Below are 15018 nucleotides of genomic sequence, written 5' to 3' on the forward strand. Positions count from 1 at the left end.
CTTCCTGGCTCTTTTCATCCAGCCTGGTGAGTGCGCGCCACATTATTTGCTTTGTTTGCAGTGTTTGTAGTGCTCAGCTTCATTGGAGCCATGTGCTTGAATCCACCTTCCAAGATGGTGGCTACTTTCTTCTTTGTCTGCTGTCCCTACCGACCACAGCTCCTGCTGCACTGTGATTGGCCTTTGTGTTCCACTTAAAGGCCAATCCCGCCGCCGGCAGGTGGACGCCGGCCCGCCTCCCCAAGGCCCGCCTCCCCAAGGCCCTGTTTGTTTCCCTGGACCTCCATTCCATCTATTCTTCTACCACCTATGGACCTGCTTCTCCCCTTCCCATGGAGACTTCACCTCCAGCATGAGGCTGCGCCTGACTTGGAAGAGAAATGCTGCCTAATGGACCCTGGCATGCTCCACATGGAGTCCCATGCACTCGAGACTCGCAAACTTTTTAAATATGATTGTGCACATTCCGCGCTCTTCCTGGCTCTTTTCATCCAGCCTGGTGAGTGTGCGCCACATTATTTGCTTTTTTTGCAGTGTTGGTAGTGCTCAGCTTCATTGGAGCCATGTGCTTGAATCTACCTTCCAAGATGGTGGCTACTTTCTTCTTTGTCTGCTGTCCCTACCGACCACAGCTCCTGCTGCACTGTGATTGGCCTTTGTGTTCCACTTAAGGGCCAATCCCGCCGCCGGCAGGTGGACGCCGGCCCGCCTCCCCAAGGCCCGCCTTCTAAGGCCCTGTTTGTTTCCCTGGACCTCCATTCCATCTATTCTTCTACCACCTATGGACCTGCTTCTCCCCTTCCCATGGAGACTTCACCTCCAGCATGAGGCTGCGCCTGACTTGGAACAGAAATGCTGCCTAATATACCCTGGCATGCTCCACATGGAGTCCCATGCACTCGAGACTCACAAACCTTTTAAATATCATTGTGCACATTCCGCGCTCTTTCTGGCTCTTTTCATCCAGCCTGGTGAGTGCGCGCCACATTATTTGCTTTGTTTGCAGTGTTTGTAGTGCTCAGCTTCATTGGAGCCATGTGCTTGAATCCACCTTCCAAGATGGTGGCTACTTTCTGCTTTGTCTGCTGTCCCTACCGACCACAGCTCCTGCTGCACTGTGATTGGCCTTTGTGTTCCACTTAAGGGCCAATCCCGCCGCCGGCAGGTGGACGCCGGCCCGCCTCCCCAAGGCCCGCCTTCTAAGGCCCTGTTTGTTTCCCTGGACCTCCATTCCAACTATTCTTCTACCACCTTTGGACCTGCTTCTCCCCTTCCCATGGAGACTTCACCTCCAGTATGAAGCTGCGCCTGACTTGGAAGAGAAATGCTGCCTAATATACCCTGGCATGCTCCACATGGAGTCCCATACACTCGAGACTCACAAACATTATAAATATGATTGTGCACATTCCGTGCTCTTCCTGGCTCTTTTCATCCAGCCTGGTGAGTGCGCGCCACATTATTTGCTTTGTTTGCAGTGTTGGTAGTGCTCAGCTTCATTGGAGCCATGTGCTTGAATCCACCTTCCAAGATGGTGGCTACTTTCTTCTTTGTCTGCTGTCCCTATCGACCACAACTCCTGCTGCACTGCGATTGGCCTTTGTGTTCCACTTAAGGGCCAATCCCGCCGCCGGCAGGTGGACGCCGGCCCGCCTCCCCTAGGCCCGCCTTCTAAGGCCCTGTTTGTTTCCCTGGACCTCCATTCCATCTATTCTTCTACCACCTATGGACCTGCTTCTCCCCTTCCCATGGAGACTTCACCTCCAGCATGAGGCTGCGCCTGACCTGGAAGAGAAATGCTGCCTAATGGACCCTGGCATGCTCCACATGGATTCCCATGCACTTGAGTCTCGCAAACTTTTAAATATGATTGTCCACATTCCGCGCTCTTCCTGGCTCTTTTCATCCAGCCTGGTGAGTGCGCGCCACATTATTTGCTTTGTTTGCAGTGTTTGTAGTGCTCAGCTTCATTGGAGCCATGTGCTTGAATCCACCTTCCAAGATGGTGGCTACTTTCTGCTTTGTCTGCTGTCCCTACCGACCACAGCTCCTGCTGCACTGTGTTTGGCCTTTGTGTTCCACTTAAGGGCCAATCCCGCCGCCGGAAGGTGGACGCCGGCCCGCCTCCCCAAGGCCCGCCTTCTAAGGCTCGGTTTGTTTCCCTGGACCTCCATTCCATCTATTCTTCTACCACCTATGGATCGGCTTCTCCCCTTCCCATGGAGACTTCACCTCCAGCATGAGGCTGCGCCTGACTTGGAAGAGAAATGCTGCCTAATGGACCCTGGCATGCTCCACATGGAGTCCCATGCACTCGAGACTCGCAAACTTTTTAAATATGATTGTGCACATTCCGCGCTCTTCCTGGCTCTTTTCATCCAGCCTGGTGAGTGCGCGCCACATTATTTGCTTTGTTTGCAGTGTTTGTAGTGCTCAGCTTCATTGGAGCCATGTGCTTGAATCCACCTTCCAAGATGGTGGCTACTTTCTTCTTTGTCTGCTGTCCCTACCGACCACAGCTCCTGCTGCACTGTGATTGGCCTTTGTGTTCCACTTAAAGGCCAATCCCGCCGCCGGCAGGTGGACGCCGGCCCGCCTCCCCAAGGCCCGCCTCCCCAAGGCCCTGTTTGTTTCCCTGGACCTCCATTCCATCTATTCTTCTACCACCTATGGACCTGCTTCTCCCCTTCCCATGGAGACTTCACCTCCAGCATGAGGCTGCGCCTGACTTGGAAGAGAAATGCTGCCTAATGGACCCTGGCATGCTCCACATGGAGTCCCATGCACTCGAGACTCGCAAACTTTTTAAATATGATTGTGCACATTCCGCGCTCTTCCTGGCTCTTTTCATCCAGCCTGGTGAGTGCGCGCCACATTATTTGCTTTTTTTGCAGTGTTGGTAGTGCTCAGCTTCATTGGAGCCATGTGCTTGAATCTACCTTCCAAGATGGTGGCTACTTTCTTCTTTGTCTGCTGTCCCTACCGACCACAGCTCCTGCTGCACTGTGATTGGCCTTTGTGTTCCACTTAAGGGCCAATCCCGCCGCCGGCAGGTGGACGCCGGCCCGCCTCCCCAAGGCCAGCCTTCTAAGGCCCTGTTTGTTTCCCTGGACCTCCATTCCATCTATTCTTCTACCACCTATGGACCTGCTTCTCCCCTTCACATGGAGACTTCACCTCCAGCATGAGGCTGCGCCTGACTTGGAAGAGAAATGCTGCCTAATGGACCCTGGCATGCTCCACATGGAATCCCATGCACTCGAGACTCACAAACCTTTTAAATATGATTGTGCACATTCCGCGCTCTTCCTGGCTCTTTTCATCCAGCCTGGTGAGTGCGCGCCACATTATTTGCTTTGTTTGCAGTGTTTGTAGTGCTCAGCTTCATTGGAGCCATGTGCTTGAATCCACCTTCCAAGATGGTGGCTACTTTCTTCTTTGTCTGCTGTCCCTACCGACCACAGCTCCTGCTGCACTGTGATTGGCCTTTGTGTTCCACTTAAGGGCCAATCCCGCCGCCGGCAGGTGGACGCGGGCCCTCCTCCCCAAGGCCCGCCTTCTAAGGACCTGTTTGTTTCCCTGGACCTCCATTCCATCTATTCTTCTACCACCTATGGACCTGCTTCTCCCCTTCCCATGAGACTTCACCTCCAGCATGAGGCTGCGCCTGACTTGGAAGAGAAATGCTGCCTAATATACCCTGGCATGCTCCACATGGAGTCCCATGCACTTGAGACTCACAAACCTTTTAAATATGATTGTGCACATTCCGCGCTCTTCCTGGCTCTTTTCATCCAGCCTGGGGAGTGCGCGCCACATTATTTGCTTTGTTTGCAGTGTTTGTAGTGCTCAGCTTCATTGGAGCCATGTGCTTGAATCCACCTTCCAAGATGGTGGCTACTTTCTTCTTTGTCTGCTGTCCCTACCGACCACAGCTCCTGCTGCACTGTGATTGGCCTTTGTGTTCCACTTAAAGGCCAATCCCGCCGCCGGCAGGTGGAGGCCGGACTAACTCCCCAAAGCCCGCCTTCTAAGGCCCTGTTTGTTTCCCTGGGCCTCCATTCCATCTATTCTTCTACCACCTATGGACCTGCTTCTCCCCTTCCCATGGAGACTTCACCTCCAGCATGAGGCTGCGCCGGACTGGGAAGAGAAATGCTGCCTAATGGACCCTGCCGTGCTCCACATGGAGTCCCATGCACTCGAAACTCACAAACTTTTAAAATATGATTGCGCACATTCCGCGCTCTTCCTGGCTCTTTTCATCCAGCCTGGTGAGTGCGCGCCACATTATTTGCTTTGTTTGCAGTGTTTGTAGTGCTCAGCTTCATTGGAGCCATGTGCTTGAATCCACCTTCCAAGATGGTGGCTACTTTCTTCTTTGTCTGCTGTCCCTACCGACCACAGCTCCTGCTGCACTGTGATTGGCCTTTGTGTTCCACTTAAGGGCCAATCCCGCCACCGGCAGGTGGAAGCCGGCCCGCCTCCCCAAGGCCCGCCTTCTAAGGCCCTGTTTGTTTCCCTGGGCCCCCATTCCATCTATTCTTCTACCACCTATTGACCTGCTTCTCCCCTTCCCATGGAGACTTCACCTCCAGCATGAAGCTGCGCCTGACTTGGAAGAGAAATGCTGCCTAATGGACCCTGGCATGCTCCACATGGAGTCCCATGCACTCGAGACTTGCAAAGTTTTAAAATATGAATGTGCACATTCCGCGCTCTTCCTGGCTCTTTTCATCCAGCCTGGTGAGTGCGCGCCACATTATTTGCTTTGTTTGCAGTGTTTGTAGTGCTCAGCTTCATTGGAGCCATGTGCTTGAATCCACCTTCGAAGATGGTGGCTACTTTCTTCTTTGTCTGCTGTCCCTACCGACCACAGCTCCTGCTGCACTGTGATTGGCCTTTGTGTTCCACTTAAGGGCCAATCCCGCTGCCGGCAGGTGGACGCCGGCCCGCCTCTCCAAGGCCTGCCTTCTAAGGCCCTGTTTGTTTCCCTGGACCTCCATTCCATCTATTCTTCTACCACCTATGGACCTGCTTCTCCCCTTCCCATGGAGACTTCACCTCCAGCATGAGGCTGCGCCTGACTTGGAAGAGAAATGCTGCCTAATGGACCCTGGCATGCTCCACATAGAGTCCCATGCACTCGAGACTCACAAACCTTTTAAATATGATTGTGCACATTCCGCACTCTTCCTGGCTCTTTTCATCCAGCCTGGTGAGTGCGCGCCACATTATTTGCTTTGTTTGCAGTTTTTTGTAGTGCTCAGCTTCATTGGAGCCATGTGCTTGAATCCACCTTCCAAGATGGTGGCTACTATCTTCTTTGTCTGCTGTCCCTACCGACCACAGCTCCTGCTGCACTGTGATTGGCCTTTGTGTTCCACTTAAGGTCCAATCCCGCCGCCGGCAGGTGGACCCCGGCCCGCCTCCCCAAGGCCCGCCTTCTAAGGCCCTGTTTGTTTCCCTGGACCTCCATTCCATCTATTCTTCTACCACCTATGGACCTGCTTCTCCCCTTCCCATGGAGACTTCACCTCCAGCATGAGGCTGCGCCTGACTTGGAAGAGAAATGCTGCCTAATATACCCTGGCATGCTCCACATGGGGTCCCATGCACTCGAGACTCACAAACCTTTTAAATATCATTGTGCACATTCCGCGCTCTTCCTGGCTCTTTTCATCCAGCCTGGTGAGTGCGTGCCACATTATTTGCTTTGTTTGCAGTGTTTGTAGTGCTCAGCTTCATTGGAGCCATGTGCTTGAATCCACCTTCCAAGATGGTGGTTACTTTCTTCTTTGTCTGCTGTCCCTACCGACCACAGCTCCTGCTGCACTGTGATTGGCCTTTGTGTTCCACTTAAAGGCCAATCCCGCCGCCCGCAGGTGGACGCCGGCCCAACTCCCCAAGGCCTGCCTTCTAAGGCCCTGTTTGTTTCCCTGGACCTCCATTCCATCTATTCTTCTACCACCTATGGACCTGCTTCTCCCCTTCCCATGGAGACTTCACCTCAAGCATGAGGCTGCGCCTGACTTGGAAGAGAAATGCTGCCTAATGGACCCTGGCATGCTCCACATAGAGTCCCATGCACTCGAGACTCACAAACGTTTAAAATATGATTGTGCACATTCCGCGCTCTTCCTGGCTCTTTTCATCCAGCCTGGTGAGTGTGCGACACATTATTTGCTTTGTTTGCAGTGTTTGTAGTGCTCAGCTTCATTAGAGCCATGTGCTTGAACCCACCTTCCAAGTGGGTGGCTACTTTCTTCTTTGTCTGCTGTCCCTACCGACCACAGCTCCTGCTGCACTGTGATTGGCCTTTGTGTTCCACTTAAGGGCCAACCCCGCCGCCGGTAGGTGGACGCCGGCCCGCCTCCCCAGGCCCGCCTTCTAAGGCTCTGTTTGTTTCCCTGGACCTCCATTCCATCTATTCTTCTACCACCTATGGATCTGCTTCTCCCCTTCCCATGGAGACTTCACCTCCAGCATGTGGCTGCGCCTGACTTGGAAGAGAAATGCTGCCTAATGGACCCTGGCATGCTCCACATAGAGTCCCATGCACTCGAGACTCACAAACCTTTTAAATATGATTGTGCACCTTCCGCGCTCTTCCTGGCTCTTTTCATCCAGCCTGGTGAGTGTGCGCCACATTATTTGCTTTGTTTGCAGTGTTGGTAGTGCTCAGCTTCATTGGAGCCATGTGCTTGAATCTACCTTCCAAGATGGTGGCTACTTTCTTCTTTGTCTGCTGTCCTTATCGACCACAACTCCTGCTGCACTGTGATTGGCCTTTGTGTTCCACTTAAGGGCCAATCCCGCCGTCGGCAGGTGGACGCCGGCCCGCCTCCCCAAGGCCCGCCTTCTAAGGCCCTATTTGTTTCCCTGGGCCCCCATTCCATCTATTCTTCTACCACCTATTGACCTGCTTCTCCCCTTCCCATGGAGACTTCACCTCCAGCATGAAGCTGCGCCTGACTTGGAAGAGAAATGCTGCCTAATGGACCCTGGCATGCTCCACATGGAGTCCCATGCACTCGAGACTTGCAAAGTTTTAAAATATGAATGTGCACATTCCGCGCTCTTCCTGGCTCTTTTCATCCAGCCTGGTGAGTGCGCGCCACATTATTTGCTTTGTTTGCAGTGTTTGTAGTGCTCAGCTTCATTGGAGCCATGTGCTTGAATCCACCTTCGAAGATGGTGGCTACTTTCTTCTTTGTCTGCTGTCCCTACCGACCACAGCTCCTGCTGCACTGTGATTGGCCTTTGTGTTCCACTTAAGGGCCAATCCCGCTGCCGGCAGGTGGACGCCGGCCCGCCTCTCCAAGGCCTGCCTTCTAAGGCCCTGTTTGTTTCCCTGGACCTCCATTCCATCTATTCTTCTACCACCTATGGACCTGCTTCTCCCCTTCCCATGGAGACTTCACCTCCAGCATGAGGCTGCGCCTGACTTGGAAGAGAAATGCTGCCTAATGGACCCTGGCATGCTCCACATAGAGTCCCATGCACTCGAGACTCACAAACCTTTTAAATATGATTGTGCACATTCCGCACTCTTCCTGGCTCTTTTCATCCAGCCTGGTGAGTGCGCGCCACATTATTTGCTTTGTTTGCAGTTTTTTGTAGTGCTCAGCTTCATTGGAGCCATGTGCTTGAATCCACCTTCCAAGATGGTGGCTACTATCTTCTTTGTCTGCTGTCCCTACCGACCACAGCTCCTGCTGCACTGTGATTGGCCTTTGTGTTCCACTTAAGGTCCAATCCCGCCGCCGGCAGGTGGACCCCGGCCCGCCTCCCCAAGGCCCGCCTTCTAAGGCCCTGTTTGTTTCCCTGGACCTCCATTCCATCTATTCTTCTACCACCTATGGACCTGCTTCTCCCCTTCCCATGGAGACTTCACCTCCAGCATGAGGCTGCGCCTGACTTGGAAGAGAAATGCTGCCTAATATACCCTGGCATGCTCCACATGGGGTCCCATGCACTCGAGACTCACAAACCTTTTAAATATCATTGTGCACATTCCGCGCTCTTCCTGGCTCTTTTCATCCAGCCTGGTGAGTGCGTGCCACATTATTTGCTTTGTTTGCAGTGTTTGTAGTGCTCAGCTTCATTGGAGCCATGTGCTTGAATCCACCTTCCAAGATGGTGGTTACTTTCTTCTTTGTCTGCTGTCCCTACCGACCACAGCTCCTGCTGCACTGTGATTGGCCTTTGTGTTCCACTTAAAGGCCAATCCCGCCGCCCGCAGGTGGACGCCGGCCCAACTCCCCAAGGCCTGCCTTCTAAGGCCCTGTTTGTTTCCCTGGACCTCCATTCCATCTATTCTTCTACCACCTATGGACCTGCTTCTCCCCTTCCCATGGAGACTTCACCTCAAGCATGAGGCTGCGCCTGACTTGGAAGAGAAATGCTGCCTAATGGACCCTGGCATGCTCCACATAGAGTCCCATGCACTCGAGACTCACAAACGTTTAAAATATGATTGTGCACATTCCGCGCTCTTCCTGGCTCTTTTCATCCAGCCTGGTGAGTGTGCGACACATTATTTGCTTTGTTTGCAGTGTTTGTAGTGCTCAGCTTCATTAGAGCCATGTGCTTGAACCCACCTTCCAAGTGGGTGGCTACTTTCTTCTTTGTCTGCTGTCCCTACCGACCACAGCTCCTGCTGCACTGTGATTGGCCTTTGTGTTCCACTTAAGGGCCAACCCCGCCGCCGGTAGGTGGACGCCGGCCCGCCTCCCCAGGCCCGCCTTCTAAGGCTCTGTTTGTTTCCCTGGACCTCCATTCCATCTATTCTTCTACCACCTATGGATCTGCTTCTCCCCTTCCCATGGAGACTTCACCTCCAGCATGTGGCTGCGCCTGACTTGGAAGAGAAATGCTGCCTAATGGACCCTGGCATGCTCCACATAGAGTCCCATGCACTCGAGACTCACAAACCTTTTAAATATGATTGTGCACATTCCGCGCTCTTCCTGGCTCTTTTCATCCAGCCTGGTGAGTGTGCGCCACATTATTTGCTTTGTTTGCAGTGTTGGTAGTGCTCAGCTTCATTGGAGCCATGTGCTTGAATCTACCTTCCAAGATGGTGGCTACTTTCTTCTTTGTCTGCTGTCCTTATCGACCACAACTCCTGCTGCACTGTGATTGGCCTTTGTGTTCCACTTAAGGGCCAATCCCGCCGTCGGCAGGTGGACGCCGGCCCGCCTCCCCAAGGCCCGCCTTCTAAGGCCCTATTTGTTTCCCTGGACCTCCATTCCATCTATTCTTCTACCACCTATGGACCTGCTTCTCCCCTTCCCATGGAGACTTCACCTCAAGCATGAGGCTGCGCCTGACTTGGAAGAGAAATGCTGCCTAATGGACCCTGGCATGCTCCACATAGAGTCCCATGCACTCGAGACTCACAAACTTTTAAAATATGATTGTGCACATTCCGCGCTCTTCCTGGCTCTTTTCATCCAGCCTGGTGAGTGTGCGACACATTATTTGTTTTGTTTGCAGTGTTTGTAGTGCTCAGCTTCATTAGAGCCATGTGCTTGAACCCACCTTCCAAGTGGGTGGCTACTTTCTTCTTTGTCTGCTGTCCCTACCGACCACAGCTCCTGCTGCACTGTGATTGGCCTTTGTGTTCCACTTAAGGGCCAACCCCGCCGCCGGTAGGTGGACGCCGGCCCGCCTCCCCAGGCCCGCCTTCTAAGGCTCTGTTTGTTTCCCTGGACCTCCATTCCATCTATTCTTCTACCACCTATGGATCTGCTTCTCCCCTTCCCATGGAGACTTCACCTCCAGCATGTGGCTGCGCCTGACTTGGAAGAGAAATGCTGCCTAATGGACCCTGGCATGCTCCACATAGAGTCCCATACACTCGAGACTCACAAACCTTTTAAATATGATTGTGCACATTCCGCGCTCTTCCTGGCTCTTTTCATCCAGCCTGGTGAGTGTGCGCCACATTATTTGCTTTGTTTGCAGTGTTGGTAGTGCTCAGCTTTATTGGAGCCATGTGCTTGAATCTACCTTCCAAGATGGTGGCTACTTTCTTCTTTGTCTGCTGTCCTTATCGACCACAACTCCTGCTGCACTGTGATTGGCCTTTGTGTTCCACTTAAGGGCCAATCCCGCCGTCGGCAGGTGGACGCCGGCCCGCCTCCCCAAGGCCCGCCTTCTAAGGCCCTGTTTGTTTCCCTGGATCTCCATTCCATCTATTCTTCTACCACCTATGGACCTGCTTCTCCCCTTCCCATGGAGACTTCACCTCCAGCATGAGGCTGCGCCTGACTTGGAAGAGAAATGCTGCCTAATGGACCCTGGCATCCTCCACATAGAGTCCCATGCACTCGAGACTCACAAACCTTTTAAATATGATTGTGCACATTCCGCGCTCTTCCTGGCTCTTTTCATCCAGCCTGGTGAGTGCGCGCCACATTATTTGCTTTTTTTGCAGTGTTGGTAGTGCTCAGCTTTATTGGAGCCATGTGCTTGAATCCACTTTCCAAGATGGTGGCTACTTTCTTCTTTGTCTGCTGTCCCTATCGACCACAACTCCTGCTGCACTGTGATTGGCCTTTGTGTTCCACTTAAGGGCCAATCCCGCCGCCGGCAGGTGGACGCCGGCCCGCCTCCCCAAGGCCTGCCTTCTAAGGCCCTGTTTGGTTCCCTGGACCTCCATTCCATCTATTCTTCTACCACCTATGGACCTGCTTCTCCCCTTCCCATGGAGACTTCACCTCCAGCATGAGGCTGAGCCTGACTTGGAAGAGAAATGCTGCCTAATGGACCCTGGCATGCTCCACATGGATTCCCATGCACTTGAGACTCGCAAACTTTTAAATATGAATGTCCACATTCCGCGCTCTTCCTGGCTCTTTTCATCCAGCCTGGTGAGTGCGCGCCACATTATTTGCTTTGTTTGCAGTGTTTGTAATGCTCAGCTTCATTGGAGCCATGTGCTTGAATCCACCTTCCAAGATGGTGGCTACTTTCTGCTTTGTCTGCTGTCCCTACCGACCACAGCTCCTGCTGCACTGTGATTGGCCTTTGTGTTCCACTTAAGGGCCAATCCCGCCGCCGGCAGGTGGACGCCGGCCCGCCTCCCCAAGGCCCGCCTTCTAAGGCTCTGTTTGTTTCCCTGGACCTCCATTCCATCTATTCTTCTACCACCTATGGATCTGCTTCTCCCCTTCCCATGGAGACTTCACCTCCAGCATGAGGCTGCGCCTGACTTGGAAGAGAAATGCTGCCTAATGGACCCTGGCATGCTCCACATGGAGTCCCATGCACTCGAGACTCGCAAACTTTTTAAATATGATTGTGCACATTCCGCGCTCTTCCTGGCTCTTTTCATCCAGCCTGGTGAGTGCGCGCCACATTATTTGCTTTGTTTGCAGTGTTGGTAGTGCTCAGCTTCATTGGAGCCATGTGCTTGAATCCACCTTCCAAGATGGTGGCTACTTTCTTCTTTGTCTGCTGTCCCTACCGACCACAGCTCCTGCTGCACTGTGATTGGCCTTTGTGTTCCACTTAAAGGCCAATCCCGCCGCCGGCAGGTGGACGCCGGCCCGCCTCCCCAAGGCCCGCCTCCCCAAGGCCCTGTTTGTTTCCCTGGACCTCCATTCCATCTATTCTTCTACCACCTATGGACCTGCTTCTCCCCTTCCCATGGAGACTTCACCTCCAGCATGAGGCTGCGCCTGACTTGGAAGAGAAATGCTGCCTAATGGACCCTGGCATGCTCCACATGGAGTCCCATGCACTCGAGACTCGCAAACTTTTTAAATATGATTGTGCACATTCCGCGCTCTTCCTGGCTCTTTTCATCCAGCCTGGTGAGTGCGCGCCACATTATTTGCTTTTTTTGCAGTGTTGGTAGTGCTCAGCTTCATTGGAGCCATGTGCTTGAATCTACCTTCCAAGATGGTGGCTACTTTCTTCTTTGTCTGCTGTCCCTACCGACCACAGCTCCTGCTGCACTGTGATTGGCCTTTGTGTTCCACTTAAGGGCCAATCCCGCCGCCGGCAGGTGGACGCCGGCCCGCCTCCCCAAGGCCAGCCTTCCAAGGCCCTGTTTGTTTCCCTGGACCTCCATTCCATCTATTCTTCTACCACCTATGGACCTGCTTCTCCCCTTCCCATGGAGACTTCACCTCCAGCATGAGGCTGCGCCTGACTTGGAAGAGAAATGTTGCCTAATGGACCCTGGCATGCTCCACATGGAATCCCATGCACTCGAGACTCACAAACCTTTTAAATATGATTGTGCACATTCCGCGCTCTTCCTGGCTCTTTTCATCCAGCCTGCTGAGTGCGCGCCACATTATTTGCTTTGTTTGCAGTGTTTGTAGTGCTCAGCTTCATTGGAGCCATGTGCTTGAATCCACCTTCCAAGATGGTGGCTACTTTCTTCTTTGTCTGCTGTCCCTACCGACCACAGCTCCTGCTGCACTGTGATTGGCCTTTGTGTTCCACTTAAGGGCCAATCCCGCCGCTGGCAGGTGGACGCGGGCCCTCCTTCCCAAGGATCGCCTTCTAAGGACCTGTTTGTTTCCCTGGACCTCCATTCCATCTATTCTTCTACCACCTATGGACCTGCTTCTCCCCTTCCCATGAGACTTCACCTCCAGCATGAGGCTGCGCCTGACTTGGAAGAGAAATGCTGCCTAATATACCCTGGCATGCTCCACATGGAGTCCCATGCACTCGAGACTCACAAACCTTTTAAATATGATTGTGCACATTCCGCGCTCTTCCTGGCTCTTTTCATCCAGCCTGGGGAGTGCGCGCCACATTATTTGCTTTGTTTGCAGTGTTTGTAGTGCTCAGCTTCATTGGAGCCATGTGCTTGAATCCACCTTCCAAGATGGTGGCTACTTTCTTCTTTGTCTGCTGTCCCTACCGACCACAGCTCCTGCTGCACTGTGATTGGCCTTTGTGTTCCACTTAAAGGCCAATCCCGCCGCCGGCAGGTGGAGGCTGGACTAACTCCCCAAAGCCCGCCTTCTAAGGCCCTGTTTGTTTCCCTGGGCCTCCATTCCATCTATTCTTCTACCACCTATGGACCTGCTTCTCCCCTTCCCATGGAGACTTCACCTCCAGCATGAGGCTGCGCCGGACTGGGAAGAGAAATGCTGCCTAATGGACCCTGCCATGCTCCACATGGAGTCCCATGCACTCGAAACTCACAAACTTTTAAAATATGATTGTGCACATTCCGCGCTCTTCCTGGCTCTTTTCATCCAGCCTGGTGAGTGCGCGCCACATTATTTGCTTTGTTTGCAGTGTTTGTAGTGCTCAGCTTCATTGGAGCCATGTGCTTGAATCCACCTTCCAAGATGGTGGCTACTTTCTTCTTTGTCTGCTGTCCCTACCGACCACAGCTCCTGCTGCACTGTGATTGGCCTTTGTGTTCCACTTAAGGGCCAATCCCGCCACCGGCAGGTGGAAGCCGGCCCGCCTCCCCAAGGCCCGCCTTCTAAGGCCCTGTTTGTTTCCCTGGGCCCCCATTCCATCTATTCTTCTACCACCTATGGACCTGCTTCTCCCCTTCCCATGGAGACTTCACCTCCAGCATGAGGCTGCGCCTGACTTGGAAGAGAAATGCTGCCTAATGGACCCTGGCATGCTCCACATAGAGTCCCATGCACTCGAGACTCACAAACCTTTTAAATATGATTGTGCACATTCCGCACTCTTCCTGGCTCTTTTCATCCAGCCTGGTGAGTGCGCACCACATTATTTGCTTTGTTTGCAGTGTTTGTAGTGCTCAGCTTCATTGGAGCCATGTGCTTGAATCCACCTTCCAAGATGGTGGCTACTATCTTCTTTGTCTGCTGTCCCTACCGACCACAGCTCCTGCTGCACTGTGATTGGCCTTTGTGTTCCACTTAAGGTCCAATCCTGCCGCCGGCAGGTGGAACCCGGCCCGCCTCCCCAAGGCCCGGCTTCTAAGGCCCTGTTTGTTTCCCTGGACCTCCATTCCATCTATTCTTCTACCACCTATGGACCTGCTTCTCCCCTTCCCATGGAGACTTCACCTCCAGCATGAGGCTGCGCCTGACTTGGAAGAGAAATGCTGCCTAATATACCCTGGCATGCTCCACATGGGGTCCCATGCACTCGAGACTCACAAACCTTTTAAATATCATTGTGCACATTCCGCGCTCTTTCTGGCTCTTTTCATCCAGCCTGGTGAGTGCGCGCCACATTATTTGCTTTGTTTGCAGTGTTTGTAGTGCTCAGCTTCATTGGAGCCATGTGCTTGAATCCACCTTCCAAGATGGTGGCTACTTTCATCTTTGTCTACTGTCCTTACCGACCACAGCTCCTGCTGCACTGTGATTGGCCTTTGTGTTCCACTTAAGGGCCAATCCCGCCGCCGGCACGTGGACGCCGGCCCAACTCCCCAAGGCCCGCCTTCTAAGGACCTGTTTGTTTCCCTGGACCTCCATTCCATCTATTCTTCTACCACCTATGGACCTGCTTCTCCACTTCCCATGGAGACTTCACCTCCAGCATGAGGCTGCGCCTGACTTGGAAGAGAAATGCTGCCTAATGGACCCTGGCATGCTCCACATGGAGTCCCATGCACTCAAGACTCACAAACGTTTAAAATATGATTGTGCACATTCCGCGCTCTTCCTGGCTCTTTTCATCCAGCCTGGTGAGTGCGTGCCACATTATTTGCTTTGTTTGCAGTGTTTGTAGTGCTCAGCTTCATTGGAGCCATGTGCTTGAATCCACCTTCCAAGATGGTGGTTACTTTCTTCTTTGTCTGCTGTCCCTACCGACCACAGCTCCTGCTGCACTGTGATTGGCCTTTGTGTTCCACTTAAAGGCCAATCCCGCCACCCGCAGGTGGACGCCGGCCCAACTCCCCAAGGCCTGCCTTCTAAGGCCCTGTTTGTTTCCCTGGACCGCCATTCCATCTATTCTTCTACCACCTATGGATCTGCTTCTCCCCTTCCCATGGAGACTTCACCTCAAGCATGAGGCTGCGCCTGACTTGGAAGAGAAATGCTGCCT

The sequence above is a fragment of the Ambystoma mexicanum genome, chromosome 10 (assembly GCF_040938575.1).
Source record: "Ambystoma mexicanum isolate Mex_15411 chromosome 10, UKY_AmexF1_1, whole genome shotgun sequence".
Taxonomy (NCBI): domain Eukaryota; kingdom Metazoa; phylum Chordata; class Amphibia; order Caudata; family Ambystomatidae; genus Ambystoma; species Ambystoma mexicanum.